Source organism: Xiphias gladius, chromosome 16 (genome assembly GCF_016859285.1).
Source record: "Xiphias gladius isolate SHS-SW01 ecotype Sanya breed wild chromosome 16, ASM1685928v1, whole genome shotgun sequence".
Taxonomy (NCBI): Eukaryota; Metazoa; Chordata; class Actinopteri; order Istiophoriformes; family Xiphiidae; genus Xiphias; species Xiphias gladius.
The window spans coordinates 5,285,697-5,305,683 of record NC_053415.1 but is presented as its reverse complement, the minus strand read 5'-3'; the positions used below and the strand labels follow the sequence as shown (position 1 = coordinate 5,305,683).

Genomic DNA, 19,987 nt, shown 5'->3' with positions numbered 1-19,987 from the left:
GGTGTCACTAACATTAGTTTGTAGCACAATGTGAAATTCTAGAACCTCCATGGAGAGCTGTTTGAAGAGTTTAGAACTCAAATGATCTATTCTATTCTATTAGGTGAATATATTTGACTATGATAAAGTCACTTCACATTTATGGATGGAAAGAGAGCAGGGTGACGGCAACAGAGGGTATGTATTACTTCCTTCTGTTTGCTGCTGTGATGCTCTCAGCTCTGAATGTTTGCCAAGTCAGCTAAACTAATTTTGAAGCAGACGCTGGTACAACTTCCTCTACTGTTCAGTGTGACTGACTTTTCACCTTTCAGCACTTTCAGCAGCCACACTGGAGAGACACTCCGGTGTGCCCTAGGTTTTTAAACTGAGCTATGATCAGAAGGTTATTTCTTTGACTGTATGGAAATCTTATGGTTTTACATCAAAGATAATGAACAAAGGCCTCATAATCGTAAATGAGGTGTACTGAAGAAAAAACATTAGTAATAATGTTCAATATTTCAAAAAAATGAGAAAAAAGATCTTTAGATGAAAAAAAGAATGAACCACAAAGCACACAACAAATTAAATTCTGAGCATGCACTCATAACATGGTCAGGTCACAAAGTGAATGCAAAAGTCAGACAAAAGATCCGTACACAATTAATAAAGCACAGCAACGTTTCAATCTAACAGAGATCTTTGTCAGGAATTGTCAACTTGACATCACAAAGAAAAACAAGCAATATATAAACGCAATCCATCAGGCAGCTGTGATCTGCATCTGTATCCTGTTTGTCCCAGGTCATTAACAGGCAAATATAAGGCAGTAGTATGCCTCAAATGAACTGTCCGAATTCTCCCAACATATCTTTGTGACATTAGAATTGGGTAGACTGGATTTGACAATTTTTGTAACTTTACAAATCTCACAATCTAACAAGTAGCTCACTTCACTCACTGATTGGCAGTGAGAAAGTAGGTGGGGCTTCTAGCTCTGGATAGCTCTCTTTTTTTCATTCTTCACATACTGATTTCCAACACTTTTTGTGTACAAATGATTGTAATACTATGAATGCCTTTGACAAAAGACTTTAGTCATAAAGTCTGCACCACTATCCCCAAGTCTGAATGATCGTCTTATCTCATCCGTCTCTATGATGGCCAGCTTTTCCCCAAACCTTTGAGTTTGGTCATTTTGAACAACTATAAACACATTTGCCTTCAGACGAGGTCAAATGAAACGTCATATTAATTAGTTTGTTTTGAGCATTTGAGCATGGGTTGTGTGCAGTTTTCTAATGTCATTTGATTTTTGGATTGAATTTACAACTTACTGCCATGTTGGAACATTATCTTGCATTCAAGTGAAACTAGTTCTATGCCACGCACCGTTGATTGGACATAACAGCATGCCAATAAATACATAGCGTAAATTTGTCAGTGCAGATGAAGAGAGAAATGTTTGTCATTAGACTGAAAAAGAGACAATAGAACTTTTTCTCTCATCAAAGAGGATCGTACAAAGTATAAGGATAGTTATTGCACCTGAATAGATGTTTTAAAACAGTTGCTGAAACAAACTGCTGAAAAAAATAAACTTGAATAAAGGAATTGCAGCCAAAATATGATTAGGTAATATCTGAAGTTTTTCATCTTGTATATGCCAGGAATATTTTGGCCAAAAATTAACATACTGTAAGATTTTTATAACGGCACTTGGCAGACATCAATTTATTGTTATTTTGACTTTGAATTTTTGATTACATACTGGCAGAGTAGTAGGTTTCCGGGAATTTAAAAATGCCAGCAGTAACAATTGGAGCTCTTGCAACTTTGTCTTTTTTATAATAGGCTGCCATTTACCAGAAAAAGGCTATTCTTTAATCACCTTAGAAACCCAAAACACTACTTTCAAACTTCCCTCACCATGAGGAAAATTTGAAGTCAGAAACTTTAGATACTTAGCCACGGTCCTTACTCAAAACTAAAGACCGTGACCAAAGGAGTCCCACTACTTGGGGGCTGGGACAAATGTGAGGGAATGCTCATGCTCTGCAGCCCTGCTCTTAAGTGCAAATACCCTACATTTGCATTGGAATATTTTACGATAACTCTGCTGAAAAGGCTTGTGTTTCTCTGTCAGTTTAAGATGCATTGTAGCCTGTGCTAAGAAGGGGGAATGCCCTACAGACTGATGTTTGTCTTTGCTGACAGTTTCTCATAATAGGTCTGTATTAATATTCTACCTGTAGTGTACAGTTCACAGGTTTTACTAATGCAACTTCTCAAGCTTTCCTGCGCACAAACAACGGGTATTCAGACCTCTGTCATCCTCACAAAGCACATTTTAAAAATCCTTATCTCGACCTTTAAAAGGTAATGCCCTAGCTTTCATTAGTTTCAGTGGACCAGACTCATCTTCTTCCCTCCCAGGCTTCTATCTTTTGCCTTGCTTTGCTGTTTCACCCCTGATTGTGTCCCCTTCATCTGTCACAGCCCTCTTGCTGTCTGAGAGGAAAAGACAGTGATGGATGCTAATCACTTTTCCTGTGTGCCCATCCACCTCACAGCCTATCCAACTTGCTCAGCCCAGGCTTCCCCCTTCCAGCCTATGAATAAATCATTTATAACACCGTTGTCACCGTTAATAATATACAGTACAGTACCTGTACTCATTATAGTTGACTCCAGACAGATGCAGTAGTCAGTAGTCATAAAGAGTAATGCACACATTAAAATATGTAAAACAAACAAGAGCAAGTGTGTTTTTACTTTTTCTAAATCCAGAGCTCAAACTAAAAATACATCCAAAACTTTGTTTTCTCTAGCTTTCTGTCTTTGATCTGAAGTAGAAGGAGAACCTTAGCTGGCCTCTAATCTACTCTACATTGATAAAGTGCAGGAGACAGTCAAAAATCCAGTATTTATCTTTTTGTGGCCCAAAACCATCTACTAAGTTAAAAGATGAGGTGCTGGCAAGGAAAAGGTCTTCTGATAAAGCTGCCTCAAAATAACCACTGTGATGTTGGTAGGCCTTGTGTTTGTTTGCTCAGATGGCTTTGTTGAGTTCTTTACTGTGGTTTGTTGCTTATGATAGTGGCTTGAAATATTTCTGGGCGTCTGATTAAAATTCATGTTACACAAACTATTAGAAATGGCTCCACCCCACCCCAATTAATAAAACCTTTCATTATCATTATCTGTAGATTTTTTTGGTTAATAAACTTCTATTAATGTTTTGATGTTTTGATGTATTTTTTTCTGCATTTTCACTGATTGATACATGTTTTGTAGCTTAAAAATTAAATTCAATATTATATTTTTGGTTTAATACAATTTGACAAAATCATGAATAGAAGCAGACTTGTTTCAAAATCCTAGACAATGTATTGTGTTTAATGAGAGCTCCTCGGCAGTCTGGGTGTGGAATTCTGAAATCCATTTTCAGTAATGAGCTGCTGACTTCCTTTGTCAGAAAACATTTCAAGCAATTAAATATTGATGAAAATAACTCACATGGCAGTATTTGAAAGAGAACATCAGCCCTCTAATGATGAAAGATTGTTGCAGTCTTCCAGAAACTTGGTGGAAATATTTAAACATGCCCTGTCTAAAAGTAAGGCAACGAGATTTTTGTTCTTAGTCTTAAAGACAAAATAATTTTGTCCTGAGCGGTGCTAAGTTCCCCGGCCCTCTACCTTTTTCTGTTGGGTTGTTGCAGGGCTGCAACTGACAATTTTTTTCATTATCAATTAATTCTGCTGATTATTTTATCTACTAATTTATTTATCATTTGTTCTGTTAATTTTCCAGAAACAGGGAAAAACACCTTTCACAATTTGCCAAGATTAAGTCTTGTTTTGTCGACCCAACAGCCCAACACCCAGAGATAGTCACTTTACTACAGACTAAGACAATAAAAGCAGCAAATTTTCCCCATTTGGAATCGGGAATATTTGGTATTATACCTGGGAAAAATTACGTAAACGTTCTATAGATAATCATAGTAGTTGTCAGTTCATTTTCTGTCAGTTAATTGATCTATCTATCAAATTGTTTAGTTCTTTACATACATTGACATTAAAATATAGATAAGATGCTTCCCAACATAGACAATCAATGACTAAATGAGCACTGTTTCCTGCATAGGACAGAACTGGAGGAACATGCTAATGAAAAATTGTTGGAAATTATTATTTTTTCTATTCTTCCCTTTTGTTTTGTTTGTGTGGAGAAACTGAGGATGATAAGTTCTCCAAAAAAGATCTCTGCCTTTGAAAAGTTCAATTTCTTGAACAATCCCTGAACAATACACCTACCCACACTGGATTATGGGATACTGAGGTCTGTGTACCGTTATATTGTCCTCTACATTCGGACAAATGAAGGCCACATTCCCCAGAGCCAAGAGTTAGGGTCAGTTATGATGCATTCAGTTTAGAAATGTGGATGATCCAGTCCATTAACTATGTCACAGTTGCAATATCTTGTCTTTCTGAAAGAGCCCTGAGATGGCAAATCTGGAGCTCATTTGGTCTGATAACAAGGTTTACAGGCCAGTGAAGTGTATTGACCTAAAACTTACTCTAGAGGAGAGCTTTGCGTTGATTCAATAGGCACCACCCTTGTTGAAAAGTTTCTCCTTTTTTTTTATTTCTCAAGGCTGAACCATCTTCATCTCTAAATGACAGATGATGAATGTGGATTTTAGCAGATACTGTCAAAGAGCACAGCATTGTTTGTTTGTTATAGAATGCTGCTGTGAATCAAAGCATCGTCATTAAATAGACTGGTCTAAACTACTGTTAAAACTTTAATAGGTCATATTTTTAAGCAGACTAATAAATACATAAGTTTGACATGCAAATGTTAAAAATGATAGTTTGAAATCACATTTTGAACAGACTCGAACCTTTATTCTCAGAAACGCGTTCAGTTATCTTTATCATCTATATCTACCGCATACCCACCACCAATGTGACAACAGCAAGTCATGCTGACTTTAGGACTATCATGAAATGCAGACCTCCTTATGAGATAAGTTAAGGGATAGTATTTCAAATGATCATCATGCTAAGAAATTTTGTGCAGAAGATGTGTTATAGCTTTTGCTGTTGGGTGTACTGTGATGGCGGTGATTGATAAATTTGATTGATTTAAATAGGTGCTCACCTGAGAACCCGGCGGGGAGGTGAAAATTTGTGCAAGGACACAAAATATGTTTATAAATAAATATATTTTCTTTTCTTCTGTTTTCTGATCCCAGCCACACTGTTAGTCAGACGGTTGTTCTTTAGATACTGTGGCAAGATTATCAGGTGTGTGAAATACTATATACCATCATGAATTAGTTATGGTAGTGCAGTTGATATACGTGCAAGGGATAACAATTTGTTTCCAAGTGGGAGCTTAATAACTCATTCAACATTGGAAAAATTATTTTCACTTGATTTACGTGCTCTTATTCAGCCACACAGGGAGTTGGAGCTCTGTGTAAGAACGGAGGAGTCCTGACCTCTGAGTTAAACCACTAAATCAAGATGAGATGGAAAAAGCTTGAAGATGTGTTTCGCTTGCTTAGTTACCCTCAAGGCTATTTCCTGTCACAGTTACTCTGTACTCTGACAGAGAAGAATAACCCCTAGTCAGATTGTTTTGGCCACTGGCCCATATATGCATTGAACTTTAAAGTTGGCATGAGTCTTTCTTTGTGTGAGTGGAATCCACTCCAGTGACGTTCAGTTCATGAGTCTAACATGTAGGGCTGGGCAGAAATACACTGCAGAATAATATATATATACATATATATTATGTTAAATAAATCCCTTCAGAAAGGTTGTCATTTGTAGGTCATCACTTTAATGCACTAGAATATAAAGCAGTAACCCAAAGTGCAAACAGATATTCCTGTCAGTCAGAGTGTGTTTGTGTCCTTTGTGTGGGGTCATTCAAAGTTAAGTTGAGTCGGCATTGTTCCACCTAGCAGTTGAGAATAATTAACTATTTATTATAGTACTTTTCAGTCCAACTCGTATATATAGAAGAGGACTTAGATGGTGGAGAAAGTTTGTTCCATCACATATATCACCACCATGTCAGAGAATATGATGAGTGCATGGCGAACGATAAATTAAAGGCAAAAAAACATATTTTAGACAAAGCACTCTATTCTACAGCAATAATGCTAATGGCACTCCCTAGCCTTAAATGTCCCCAAGATGAAATTGGATAATGGAAGTCATAAATATGTTACTGAAATATGTTTATATTCTTGAATAATTTAGTATATATTTTGTATTTACAAGAAATGTGAAACATAGCCGATTTTACTGATTTTCTAATTTATCACACAATTACCTACAAGGTTCTTACTGAATATGTGAAATAAATGTCACCCAGAGTTATAATCAATGAATTTCTGTGTATTGTTCAGTAAAAGGAATTAATAAAGAGGTCCAGGCAGAGGTCCACTTCAAGGACAAAGGAACTAGTGCACAGGTCGCTTTACAAATAAAATTGGCTCTAAAAAATATCACCCAGCCCCACTTCCAAGTATTGTCGCCATCGGAGAGTTTTCAGTAAATGTTTTACCAAAAATACAGGAAAGCTCCTTTTGCCCCACTTCTGAGTTACCAAACACTTGAGGCCCCTGTGTTCTTCAGACTATAAGAGTTGCTCAGCCTAAATTTGCCCATTGTCATCTGTCTTTACAGTGATACACTTTACAATGTCCTGCACTTGCTTCTAAAGGCGACAATAAAGATAATGGACACCCATGATTCCCCATCACAGTGGCATAGAGTTATCATCTACCATGTTCCTGTTAAATTTAAAATCAAAACTGAAGTCAGCTGTCAACACATCACAGCTGCTGTGATACTTACAAAGGTCAACAGATTGAAAAAGGTCACTTTCCCCAGAATAGATTTAGACACATTCAGAGTAAAAGGCACTGCTGAGTTTAACCTCAAGAAGAACTGGTATGGTAAATGCAAAATGTCTTCTGAGTGAATAATGTGAGGGTGTTACAAATGCAGCTTACCCTCTGTGTGACACTGTGCTCATTCAATTACTGAGGGGCATTTTTCACGTTTCTGACAATTTTATAGTATTGAATTGAGTGTTGGGAACTAACTTTTGATTCCCTGAAGAGTAAGTTATGAATAAGTTATGTGTATATATATATAATATATGTATTTATGCATATATATACACATATATATATATATGTGTGTGTGTGTGTGTGTGTGTGTGTGTGTGTGTGTGTGTGTGTGTGTGTGTATGTATGTATGTATGTATATATATATATATATATATATATATATATATATATATATATATATATATATATATATATATATATATTTTATAGAGCTGCGGCTCAGCAGCTACTGAGCCTATAGTTGTTAGTATCCACATGGATAATTACATTATAGGTAGTTGGATGGATGTTAATCAAACTTACTTTCTATTTCATTTTCACTTAATCTTTCAGTCTGACATTGTGTTCATGTGAGTCCTCCTTGAATAAATATTATCCAAGTTTGGAAAACAAAGGCAATGTCAGAGAGAAGCAGACAGAGGGTCTACAATATGTGTTTGAGGGATATATCCAGGATGCCAAACTGACTCAGCAACAAAAAAAACATGTTAAAAAGTTAAAGATAGAAGCTGAAGCCTACAGATCACAATGTAAAAGTGAACCACATTGCCTGGCAAACGAGACAGAAGACTATGAAATTAAGGAGCAAAACTGTTCTTCTAAATCAGGGTAGGTTTACTGTTTGAACTGATCAAGAAGCAAAAGCAGCATGTGTATACATTCAGTATATCTTCAATAGGTAGCATAGCAAGTTAGAAGTGCTGGTTAATGATTGATGTGCTGATTGGACTTACTTTGATTGGTATCACTGTTAAATTTGCACCAGACACAACAATTAACCATAACTAGATCAAAATCCACAAAACCAGCCTGAAAATGCAGAAAATCCGAAACGATCACATGAGAGTCTCTGGAGCCCAGCTGTATAGTTGTCGGACCCTGGTCAGAGCTGGCCAATGCTAGGCTATGATTGGCTAGTCTGCGTTTGAGGGGCAGGACTTAGTGAAGGATCAATTACCCCCATAGAACTTTCTCAAAGAAAAGGGAGCACTACCACAGTGAGGCTGCAAAGCAGCTAGCTGGGTGTTACGATACCGTACAGCTGTCATTTTTGAAAGTCATTGATAAGATACTCAGTGGATAAAAGCTCTGCCTTGATGTTGGAGATATCAGACTCAGGGGTTGGTCAGTGGTACAATATTAAGCACAACTAAAACTATAAATAAGAGCAGCTGAGCAAACAAACAAACTATTAACAAACCAGCACGCAAAAAATGTGTATGGGCTTGATTTTGTGTTCGTTTTGATGTAAGACATGACTAGGGTTGACATAAATTTTTCCACTGGCCAATCAAAAGCAAGTTGAGCTGTGAGTCACATTTCCCCTGTCTGTCAACTAAAATGATTTTCTGTTTTTCAGTTTTCCATTTTTCAATATAAATATCCAGAGGTAGAAAACTGACAAAATGACTACAGTACCTTAATTTTATATTCAGCTGACAGACACCTTTTTGTTGCATTGTCTGTTGGTTTGATTTGCTCAGATAGCTGCTTGAGCAAATGTCTACATTGCGACAAAGGGAGAAAAGCTCTCTTCAGGTTTGAGTGTAATGCTCAGTCTTTCTGAACCCTCAAACCACATGAGAAAACAGTGGAAATCACTTACACATTGAAAAAATCTTTATTGTGCATGTTAGCCTGGCTAAGCAGAACCAGAGATGTGGAGTGCTTCTATATTTATTTCAAATCAAGCAGGTTTACTGGTAATGTTTCATCAATAATACAAATCCCCTCGTTGCATTTGCTTTTCAGTCAACGGTCTTGCTGTGTGCACACTGTGGGAGAACCTGATTATTTCTGCTTTGCTCACATGGAATTACAGTTCATCCTAGCTTGACTGAAGTGGACATGGAATATCAGTTAGCGTTTTAACTGGGTCAGGTTGATCATTAAAGCTGCTGTAACCTCCATTTCTTAAGAATTCTCTGTGGGTTGTTTGTGAGTATTGCTGACAAGCTCTCTAATCTTCTGAGATGCAGTATATGACAGCATAAATAGTGTTTGCACCTCTTACATATTACTCAGCTTTTCAATAGACTTATTCAGACTAGGGCTGTGCGATATGACGATATATATCATGTGATGATAGAAAATCTTTTCATATTATGCTCTATCGTATATTTTGTTGTGTTGCAAATCACACTCTTTCCAGTAATAGTTGAAGTTACTTTGACAATGCTTTGCATTCTTCCACACGGCATGGATGAATGAGACAGGAAATTTGCATGAAGGCAACACAAACAAACATGGAGGAGAGTGAACGTGACGCAGAACGAGGTAAATTCAAACAGGAGAAGGACTCCGACCAGGGAAGACAAAATGAGGAGCTGGTACCTTAAAGAGGGGCTACTTCTGTTGCATGGGCGTGGTTTGGGGATGACATGGAGCAGAAAACTCCAGAATACTGTACTTCTGTACAACACACTCAAACACCACTAACCTCTTTTTTATTTTATATTTTCTTACATGCTTAATTGAAAATTTGCACAAAGGTTCTAAATAAAAATGATTCAGATTGTAATAAGAAATAGTCCTTTCTTTGTGGACATTTTATATAAACTATTAATACACTGAATTTACAGAAAATCTACTGTATTGTGATGTGTATCGATATCTGGATATGAAATGACCTATACTGGATTATGTGATTTTGGTCCTATCAAACAGTTAGCCCTAATTCAGACTTTATTTTATTCATTAGATGTCTAACTCACTTATCTCCTCCTTTGCCATCTTTCTGTGAACATTTTACTCAACATGTTTATTTCCTAGATCTGATGCATGAGTGAGTAAGTGAAGATAATTACTGTATGTTTAAAAATGGCTGCTGAACACACATGCCTGCACATTAATGTTATAATTTTACAATGTAAGGAATACACCACAAAATCCATTAATTACTATTCTGGAGCTCTCAGTCATATCACACGATCTTCATCAGCAGACTGAGAGTGCTTTCTAGTTCCTTTATTTTCTGAGCACTTTAATGTCTTCTCATCCATGCTGTCTATGTTTGAAAGCTCTAGAAAAGCTACTAGAAATCATGGTTGTTGCAGATGAATTCCAATAAAATCTAATTCATCAAAAAAAACATGACCTATTGCATGCCTAGCAGTTCTTGCCATTTGAGGTGTTTTCACCTTAGTCTTTGCTTGTAATTAGTGGTTTAAATTATACAGTCAAACTGGGCATATTTGATTGTGACCACTTCTATTGCTTGTTTTACTTGACTTTGTTGTACAACTGCATCCAGTGGTCACCTTATCCCCAGATCTCAGCAATAAAACTGGTGAATAAAATCACGCCATAACCAAAATGAATGATGGCCCAGTTTACAAAAAGAAAGATCCAGTTGTAAAAAATGACTTTCCATTACCTGGATTATCAGTGATCTAGAAGTCAAAGTTTTAAAATGAAATATCAATTTCAAGATTCCTCTAGAACTGAACTTGATGTACTTTATATTTCAAGGTGTTCTTATTTAAAGCACTCATTCATAATCTTTTCCCAATGTCATTTAATGCCATGAGTGCACGAATATACCATGAAGGATGAGCTATTTTAGAAAGCCTAAGAGTCACAAAGTCCGTGCTTGTTATTTTGAGCAAACTATTTTCTCAAAGGTTTCAAGGCATTCTGACTGTGTATTTCCTGTCTGTAGGTCAGAATGCTGAAGGTTTTAAGATTTTCTTTCCAGCTTGTACCTTTTGTACACAAAACCTGACATCTGCCCAGTGCAAGCAGAGTTCTGCCCCTCAGGAAGTGAGATGGGCCAGAGCCAGCATGGTGCTTTCTGTATGTCTTCTGTCTCTTATCTACCACTTCCAGCATCATATGTACTGGATCTGTGTTACTGCCCACGTGATGGTCTTTTGAAACTCATGCTTCAGAGCCTAGAGCGAAGGAAAGGGTTCAAGATCTTTATGAAGCTTTGTTTTTTAATGAGAATTATTATATGGCAGTTTATGGTGGAAGGCGCTGCTCACCATGACCACATCCTGCACAACTGCTCTATCAACTAACCCTTATCCCCCTACCTGGACCTGGAGCAACATGAAGAACTGATTTAAGGATTTGATTGGACTTAATATTTCATTAGTTGTGACTTTTGGGTGATTTGCTTCTAATGATAAGGAACAGGATAAATTAATTTCAACTGAATGGTGCTATGAATTCTTGCCATTTTCTTTCACGTCTTACTAATGTGCACTCATTACAAGGACAAATAAGACAAGTAAGCTCATCTTAAACTGAAGTTGTTCATTTTTGTTGCTATTATGTTTTACAGGGGAGCTGACTGCCTGCCCACTAGATACAGGCTAAACTGTTATTTTCCATAACAAATTAACTTTTAATTTGGCTGTAGTGTCTCTGTCGACTTGTTGGTTGGTTGGTTGGTCGTAATGATCTCGTTCAACAACATTCTCATTGGTCGGTCAATCGCCGGGTTACTTTCATAAGGGGAAAATTGCTACATCGATAGCCTTTCAAGATTAAGTCATTATTTTCAGCAGCGGGAGGGACAGACTTCATATGAAAAACGGGGGGGGGCACCCCTATTACTAAGTACTGCATGTAATGACATTATGTTTCACAGTATGAATAGCATCATAAACACAAGTTTACACTCGTGTTAAGATTTGTATTAAGTAAAACAACATTTCTGAAGAATGAACTCACTGCTTAAGGGGAGATTGAAATGGTAGTTGTTTATTTATCTACTCCCTTCCATTATTCAGTATAATATATACTGTGGGATGCCAAAAGGTACCCACTTGAAGACATTTAACACTTTGAGAAATGGTGAAGAAAATCCATTTTACATTATTACTCAGCTGGAAATAGGAGAAATTTCATCTTGTCTGCTTTGTTTTTGCTATGATGGAAATGACAATATAGGGGGCGAAAAGATTTGATTTTGAGAGGATATTCATCTAAATAATAAAAGTAGTTTCACTTTGTCAGATCTGAGTTAAACAGAGTTGTCCCAGTTGCCATTTTTTTTAAAAATACTTCCTTTTTCCATATCAATGCGGTTGTTGGACTTTCTGAAGAACTGCAGATTTTCACTGCTGGTAGTAAAGGTTGTTTTTCTCTCTGTGGATGCAGATGTCAGATTTTTGATGTACGACTTGGCTGCTGTTTTAACAGGGGTAGGACCATGAACTTGCAGGGCTAAGCATTAAATATTATGAACTCAAAATCTTGGCGAATAATATCCACTGAAAACTTTGTGTGTGTTATCAATTGTGCTCATTTCAATATTCAAAACGAGTGTGTGCAGAAATGATCTGTGGCAGCATATATCAGGGAAATTTTGCATAAAGTCATTGCTCAACTTTTATTAATGCAAGGCCTTCCACATTTATGCACAGTCTCTGCCCTTTACACCTGTCTCTGTATGTCATTTCCCACCAATTCCTCACACTTTTGGGATAACTATGCAATGCTGCAGGGTAACACATAATAGAAAACTTTGGGTACTCATTTATCAAGTGTATAGACGACCCGATTTAATCTTGAAAAGAGTGTGTACTTTTATGAACCATTAATTTGAACTTGAACATACTCAAATATAAAGGCCAAAACATAGTGATGGTTTTGGGGAGTCTCCTCAGTTTTAAAATGTTAGACCAGCAATCGTGTGTGACTAAACTTGAAGGACTGGAGGTCTAATAAAGACAAAACAGATAAATCATTCTAGTGAATGGGCCTGGCTGTCTTATGGGTTTTGATTTCAGATTTGCAAGAGAGGCATTTCATAGATTTTTTTTTTCTTTCAACATTGCATTTCTGAGAGTGATTGATCAGTGTGTTAGTTTGCTTTCTTTAAACCATTAATAAACACTGACAGCTCACAAATCTCCTTAACTGATGCTGTGCTATAAATTTAATAGCTTAAATGAATGAAAATGCTTTATAGTATTGGGCAGATGGTAAAGCTTATGGTGCTTGAATAAAAACATTTCTCATGTGCTACTAGTGGAAAGAGCTGAGTCAGCACCTCAGTCATCAAGCACACACTAAAATAATAACAGTGGCTGGATATATTCCGAGACTGTACTTTCATTTATTTATTTATTTCATTAATGTTTTTTATGCAGACCTGTTCTGTGTAACACCAGTCATTTGAACTTTGTGTTGCCTTATCCACACACTTTTGTATTCTTTAAGGGCGTTGACAGGATTGACAGGGGATGTGCATTGCTTTGTAAGTTTAGGCTTATCCTTCTTCCACTTGTCAGTCTGAGGTTTGACATAAATCAGTAGAAAAAACCTCAGTTTCACTTGGATGATGCAAACATAGAAAAACAAAAAATAGCTTTTCCTTATGTGTCTGTGATAGCCTTAATTAGAAACGAAACACAAGGTTATCTCTTTAAACCTACAAATTAATTTTCTTATACTAAATGGAATTTGTAGATTTTAGTAAAGTGCTTGAAGTAGTCTCTCTCAGAAGTTAGACTTGTTCATCTCTAAAAGCTTGATTTTTAGTTGTTTTGTCTTGCCTCTTCCTGCCTACAGAAGATGCAGCGCTAATGAGCACCCGCGAGCCTTTAGTGAGGCACAACAAAGAAACCTGAACATCAAGAGTCCACAGTAAAAGTAAGACTCCTTACCTTTTATCTTCAGAACTGTCTGAGAAATTAACATTATATATCATTATCATTATAATTCACATGCTTAGTGTTCAGATGAGTGAACATGACTGTGATTGTGGGAACAAAAGACAGAAAATGGCATATGGTAGCACTCACATACAGCTTTGACACATCATTAAGGTATGTATATTCTTGTCAGGGTTCCTTTGCTTTGTTATACAACATAACAAGGAGTGAGGTGACATTCTGATGCCATCCTGTTGATCTTCTTCGAAAATGTGTTTATGCTTTGCAGTGATATTTCTATTTTCCTTTTTCTAAGAGCAACATTCAAATTAATACCATACTGGTAAATATTATAGGATAAAACACACACTTTTATACTGTTGTACATATAAATTCACTCAGTGGCTCCCAAATGAAACCCCTTTGTAGGAATTGTTTTTTTCACTGCAACCCTCCATGTACACCCCTACACATGTCATATGTGACATATGATATATTTATATGAGCTAATGTCAGTATTAATTGTATTAATATGGGCCCATTCTAAATCAAAACATGCTTGAGCTGTTTATGCTGTGAAGATTTTCAGATAAATAATGACGTTTAAATAAATAATGAATAAAAATGAAGTATGCTAATTGACAAAACCTTTTTTTGTCATTCCGTTCAAAAGTAAAAGTAGCCTACATTTTTACACATGGCATCATGCATTGACTCTGCTTTACCCTGCAGAAGATGCATTCCATTGTTGGACAGCTACCTTTCCCTGTCCACAAAATGCAGTGAGCCAAGTAACTCTCATTGACACCGCAGGTTCAGTCATCAGATTGTATTTAAGGCTAACAATTGTAAGCATTTCTTTAAGCTCTATTTCCAGTGACAAATCTTTCCATCATCTGCTCTGACAGTCACTATTTCTGACTGCCGTTCATCTGGAAAACCTGCATGTTGTGTTATTAATGCAGCCAGCAGCTGTGAGCTGTCATTATCAGATTTTGTTTGGTTGTTTTAGCTTATATTTAACAAGGGTTTCATTTGGTATCTTCAGTGTTTCTTGCTAATTTCATACATTTTTATACAATTGTAAATTTTGTCAGTGTTAGTTGTTTTGCCTTTACACCGTAGTCATCCGTGGCCGGAGACATTATGTGTATGGGTTGTCCATCCGTCTGTCCATCGCACCGTCCTATTCTTGTGAAGGTGATCTCTCAGGGACACCTTGAGGGGACTTCTTCAAATTTGGCACAAATGTTCACGTGGACTCAAGGATGAACTGATTAGAGTTTGGTGGTCAAAGGTCAAATGTCAAGGTCACTGTGACCTCACAATACATGTTTTTGGCCATAACTCAAGAATTAATACGCTAATTATGACAAAATACACTTAATACTTTTTATTAAATTCCTTCAAAGTCTTCAGTCATATATCATATGAGTCTGTACAGACATAGATGTAAACTGCAGCTTGACTGGTTGGCAGAGGCATACAACCATGAGGCAGTAATTCCAGTTAGATGTGGTGAAATGGTACTAGTTATATATAGTAAATCTACAGTGAAAATATATATATATTAGATAAATGTTGTCACAATTATTTATGACAAGGTGAGTAGCATGGTGATCACTTTGTGAACCACCACAAGATTTTATCATCTAGGAATAGATAAGCTGTACACATTCTAAAATTTGATGCACATAGACAATAGTTAGGTTAAAATAAGGGTACATGTATACAGCATGCTTGTGCATGTGCAAGTGTGCATTTGATTAGTAAATAAGTGATGAAAAGGAAAAAACATCACATATCAAAGACCCTTTTAGAGCCTGGCTTCCTTACTGTCCGTCTCCCAGGTTATAGCTTTTGTCAGGGAAAAAGTCCAAACTAGAACGTACTGAGTGACTTCTTCAAATTGAGACATTATTTCAGAGGCACAGTCAGGACAGAGAGTGATATAGAGGCAGAGGAAAGGAGAGTGGCATGCTATAAAGTTTAAGTTTGACATGTTTTCTTGCACTGAGATTGGCAGTGTTGTAGAAAATGTGATCAATGTTTTTTTTGGGCCAGACATCACATGAGTAGTGTGCATCTTTAGCAGGACCTTGTTTACCATTTAAAAGAGGACAGTTTGCACAGTTGCAGTAGGTCTTTTATCATATAAGTCCTATCTGAGCCTCTGTGGACCTTTTGGCTTCTATTGAGTGCCTTTTCTTCTTCTCATGCACTGGTATATTTTGAGTGTCAGTGAGAGTAAACATGACCTTAAACATTTTTTCATATATAATTATAAAAAAAATAGAACTTGCCAGACTCTCCAATGTAGTCAGTACATTTAAAACAGTCACTGACAGTAAAATATTGCTGTGTATAAATGACATTGGCCAGATTTTATGTTGAAGCTCAGTAAAGTCTTATCATGCAGAAACAGGGGTATAGATTAGAAGTAAATTACTGAGGTAGATTATGGTCATAAATGGACCATTGAAATCCTTCTTTAAGATTTATGAGTGTGTCACATCAGTTAAAGCGCCATTTTTTTTTCTCTATGAAACACAATCCACAATCCTGAGGTAATTTCTATCATGCATTGTATTACACAGTATTGGTTTCTGTCATATATTGGTATCTTTTTTTTCCCCAAAAAATTACCTTGTTTGACCCTGGGGTTGGTATTGAGATGGCAAAGGGCATACTTGTAGCTGTCTGGGATGCAGACTAAGCATCCATTCATCCTGGCTTTAGGTGATGGCCCTTGACAGATCTGTACAATCTTAATCCAAACACTTTGGAGGAGCTGCCATGCCCCTCCAGATATGCTGTGCTTGGTCAGCTGTTTGCCAAGCTACAGTTGGGATGTGGTTAGCTTAGTGCAGCATAAAGCCTGGAAGCAGGGGGAAACAGCTACCTTGGCTTTGTCCAAAAAAATCTTCAAAAGTGCACCCCCCTGCACCTCTAAAACCCATGCAGCTACAGAAATGTAAAAATACATTTTCTGGTCTTAGGGGGAGTCATGTATTAGAACTTTTTCTTTACGAAAAACAGTTTATCCATCCCCCAAATTCTTCTGTGCAACTGTAGCCTGGGTTGTCACATACGGTCAGTGACTGCAGGTTTTGGTTTCTGGACAGGTGCAGTGGCGCCAAATCCTGCAATATCAGTGTGAGGACAAGGAGGCGGTGCACAAGCACTGTGCCCAGCTGTAGTTTACCAAGAAATAGTTAATGCAGTTTTTTAATTTTATGTCTCACAAAGATAATGAGGCTAAACTAAATCCTATCACACGTGTGATAGGATTTAAAAAATGCATGCCATAAAATTATAGCTGCAAGTATCGTGGTGGATATAAATGTCAGGAAATAGTTTCAACTTAATGTAATTGCCAAGTTAGATTAAGGCTTAGCATTAAAGATAAGATTCTGCTTATTAGATTTATTAGGGGAGTGCTTTGAAAGTGGAAACCTCACCACTAAACCTTTTATTGAAGTAATTTTAATGGGACTTCTCTTTGCAAAACTTTTTTCAAGGTTTCCCCTCTCTTTTAAAAAAAAAAGTGTTTTATTGTTAATGTAGGGAGTTAATTAGATTTTGGTGGCAGTCTCTCTGGATTCTTTGAGATTCTAATGCTGGGGACATATTTTTCTAATTTTCTTAAAAAATCAGCTTTGACAAAAGATTTGTCAGCTTACAGTTACTTTGTTCTTGTGCAATCGAATTTTCCATGACTTTTTCTGCTCCCTGTTGGGATTCTCTCGAATTATTATTGCTTCAAATTGTGAGTGTAGTGCAAACAGAACTGAACCAAGGGTGACACCTCCTCTTCCTCCTGGAATAGGTGTTGTACAACATGACTCATAACACTTCATATACAGCTTCAAAATATAGTATTCATTACATTTTCACTTGCTCACTACTATTTTAAAATGCTCCGAGGATAGATTTGTTAGGTATGCATGTGTGTGTGATTGTATCTATATGACAACATGTGTGTCATGTCTGCATGTGGTCTATATACACATACTATAAGATAAGATTTGGACATGGCTGTGGCTGTTCATTGATTCAACATTGTATCAGAGATAAAATCTATGTCACCACTGATCTGATTTCAACAAAACCTCAACAGGACTCAGTTCCACCGTTTAAAAGATAAGCGTATCGGCCTAAAAGGTGTGCCATGAGAAAAGGGCAAACTTGTAATTCAGACATCGTGTATAACTTGTCCAATTTTGATGTAATTTGGAGAGATATTCAATTTCAGCTCTGTGTTGGCCTTCAGAATATTACAGTGAATGGCCTTAAGGGTTTGATACCGTAAAAGTTAAAGGTGCGATTAGTATGAAATACATATTTTCTCAAAGTAGTTTTGCCTATGAATGACAATATTCCCTCTATGAACAATGAAGCAAACATGCAGTTATTGCTGGAATTCAAGGCTTGTGAAAAATGGCTAAATGGTGGAGTTATCTTTTAGGAATTGAGAACTGAGACCAAAGGAAAAGGTTGTTGAAAGCATTTATGGTTGGTTTGGTCTTGATGGATAGTTGTAAGTGTCCAAGCCACGTTTGCTTTCTTTTTAGCGATGATAGGTTTATGCTACCAGTTATAAATAAATTGGTAGCATAAACCAATTTATAATGCTATCAATTGAATCAGTCTTTTGATGAAATCAAAAATAAAGTTGTTTTTTTTCCTTTCACTTTACTTTGTAACTCAAAATACAGCCCGTCAAGTGCAAATACCTCAGAAACAATATGAGTCACTCACATTCAGCACTCTCATTTTAGCCGGTAATCATCAGTTTGGGCAACTGAAATGACTAGTGTTTCCTGCAGATTTCTTTCAGTTGTAGATTTCCCAGAAAATGGAAAAAACAAAGTATTGATATTGGAAAAGTTAGAGAACGTGTTCTGGGTAGATCTCTTAGCCTCTAAGCTAATTTCAGGATTTGACTTTGTCTAATAGCTCCATACAGACAAATGGACTCAGCCAGCAAGCACAAACTACACAGGCCTTGCACCGTCAGTTATGCCTCAAAGTTTCTGATCTGTTGATTTAAGTGAAATGTGGGAGGATTTGAATAAAAGATTATGTGAATTCAGAAGACTTCAATCTATCTAGTAGATCACAATTCCAAAAAGAACACTACATTATGGTTTTCTTTGACTACAAAAACATGTTTGTATTTCTTTGCAAGAAAATGTATGTAACATATGCCAAGAGAACCCTGGTCATTGCTGAAATGCTTCCCAAAGCTGTGGTAAACTTTGCTTGTTGTTGGCCGTTGGCTTGTTTCTGTATTTGGTTTTGTCTTCTGTATTTGCAGCTCTTTATTTGGTTGTGTTTTCGCACTTTGCAACATTTTTTTTTTTTCTAAGTGCTATTCCCATGTTGTCAAATTGGTGAAGATGTTTTCTTAGTTTGCATGTGTTTTCTTAAATTGCAGGGGGTTGACCTTTCAGGGCCACCATACTTCTCGTAATGAAATTATTGAGATTTACATGACATTACATTTAGTGGATAATTTATAGGATAAAAAAAATCTTTTTTTTTTATTTTGTTTTTTAAAATTTTTTACCACTTCGGGGCAACATAAAAAGCATAATATTGCCCATAATTATATATATATATATTTTTTTATTTTATTTATTTTTTTTTATTTATTTATTTTTTTCAGTCACATGTTCACTTTTACTCATGCTCATACCAGTGAATTAATTTGAATTTATTTTTTACCTGTTATAAATAATTTTTGTGGGTAACCCATCCCTGTGTACCTGCAGGTACCCAACCCTGTGCAAGACTCTGATTTGGAGACTTGTGCACCCGAGGAATATTCATTTTAGCTTTGTTTTGGAATCCTGAGAAAAAATATCTGATTCTTTAGCTGCTTAATGCTCCACTTTGTTCACAAGCTAGTCGCTAACTTTTGTCTGTCTGCTGTTTGGTACTGGAGAGGTAACAATGAGTTAAAAGATGCTAAAACATTCTGCTAACAGTAGAACTGCAGGGTTGGTGATAATTCTCTGTAGGTTCGCCACTAGACTTTCACATATCACAATTAGTTAATGTAGATTTAACCTTTTTTTGACCTCGTAAAATTAACTGTACCAAATAAATTCTCTAGTCAAGTTTTGATGCATTCCAACTAATGGTTAAAAAATAAACAAATAAATCAAAACTCCATACAGTTAATTTATGCTGGACATTAATCTTCCTACAGAAAATACTGTTCAGC

General features: G+C 36.5%; 1 protein-coding gene across 1 annotated transcript in view; it reads left to right on the top strand.

Annotated features, from left to right (window-relative positions):
• Positions 1-19,987, top strand: part of gulp1a (GULP PTB domain containing engulfment adaptor 1a) — a 65,766-nt gene that overhangs the window by 13,051 nt on the left and 32,728 nt on the right. The window contains exon 2 of the mRNA XM_040148844.1: positions 13,673-13,753. The gene's annotated coding sequence lies outside the window, so the exon portion shown is untranslated. The remainder of the gene's footprint in view (positions 1-13,672; positions 13,754-19,987) is intronic.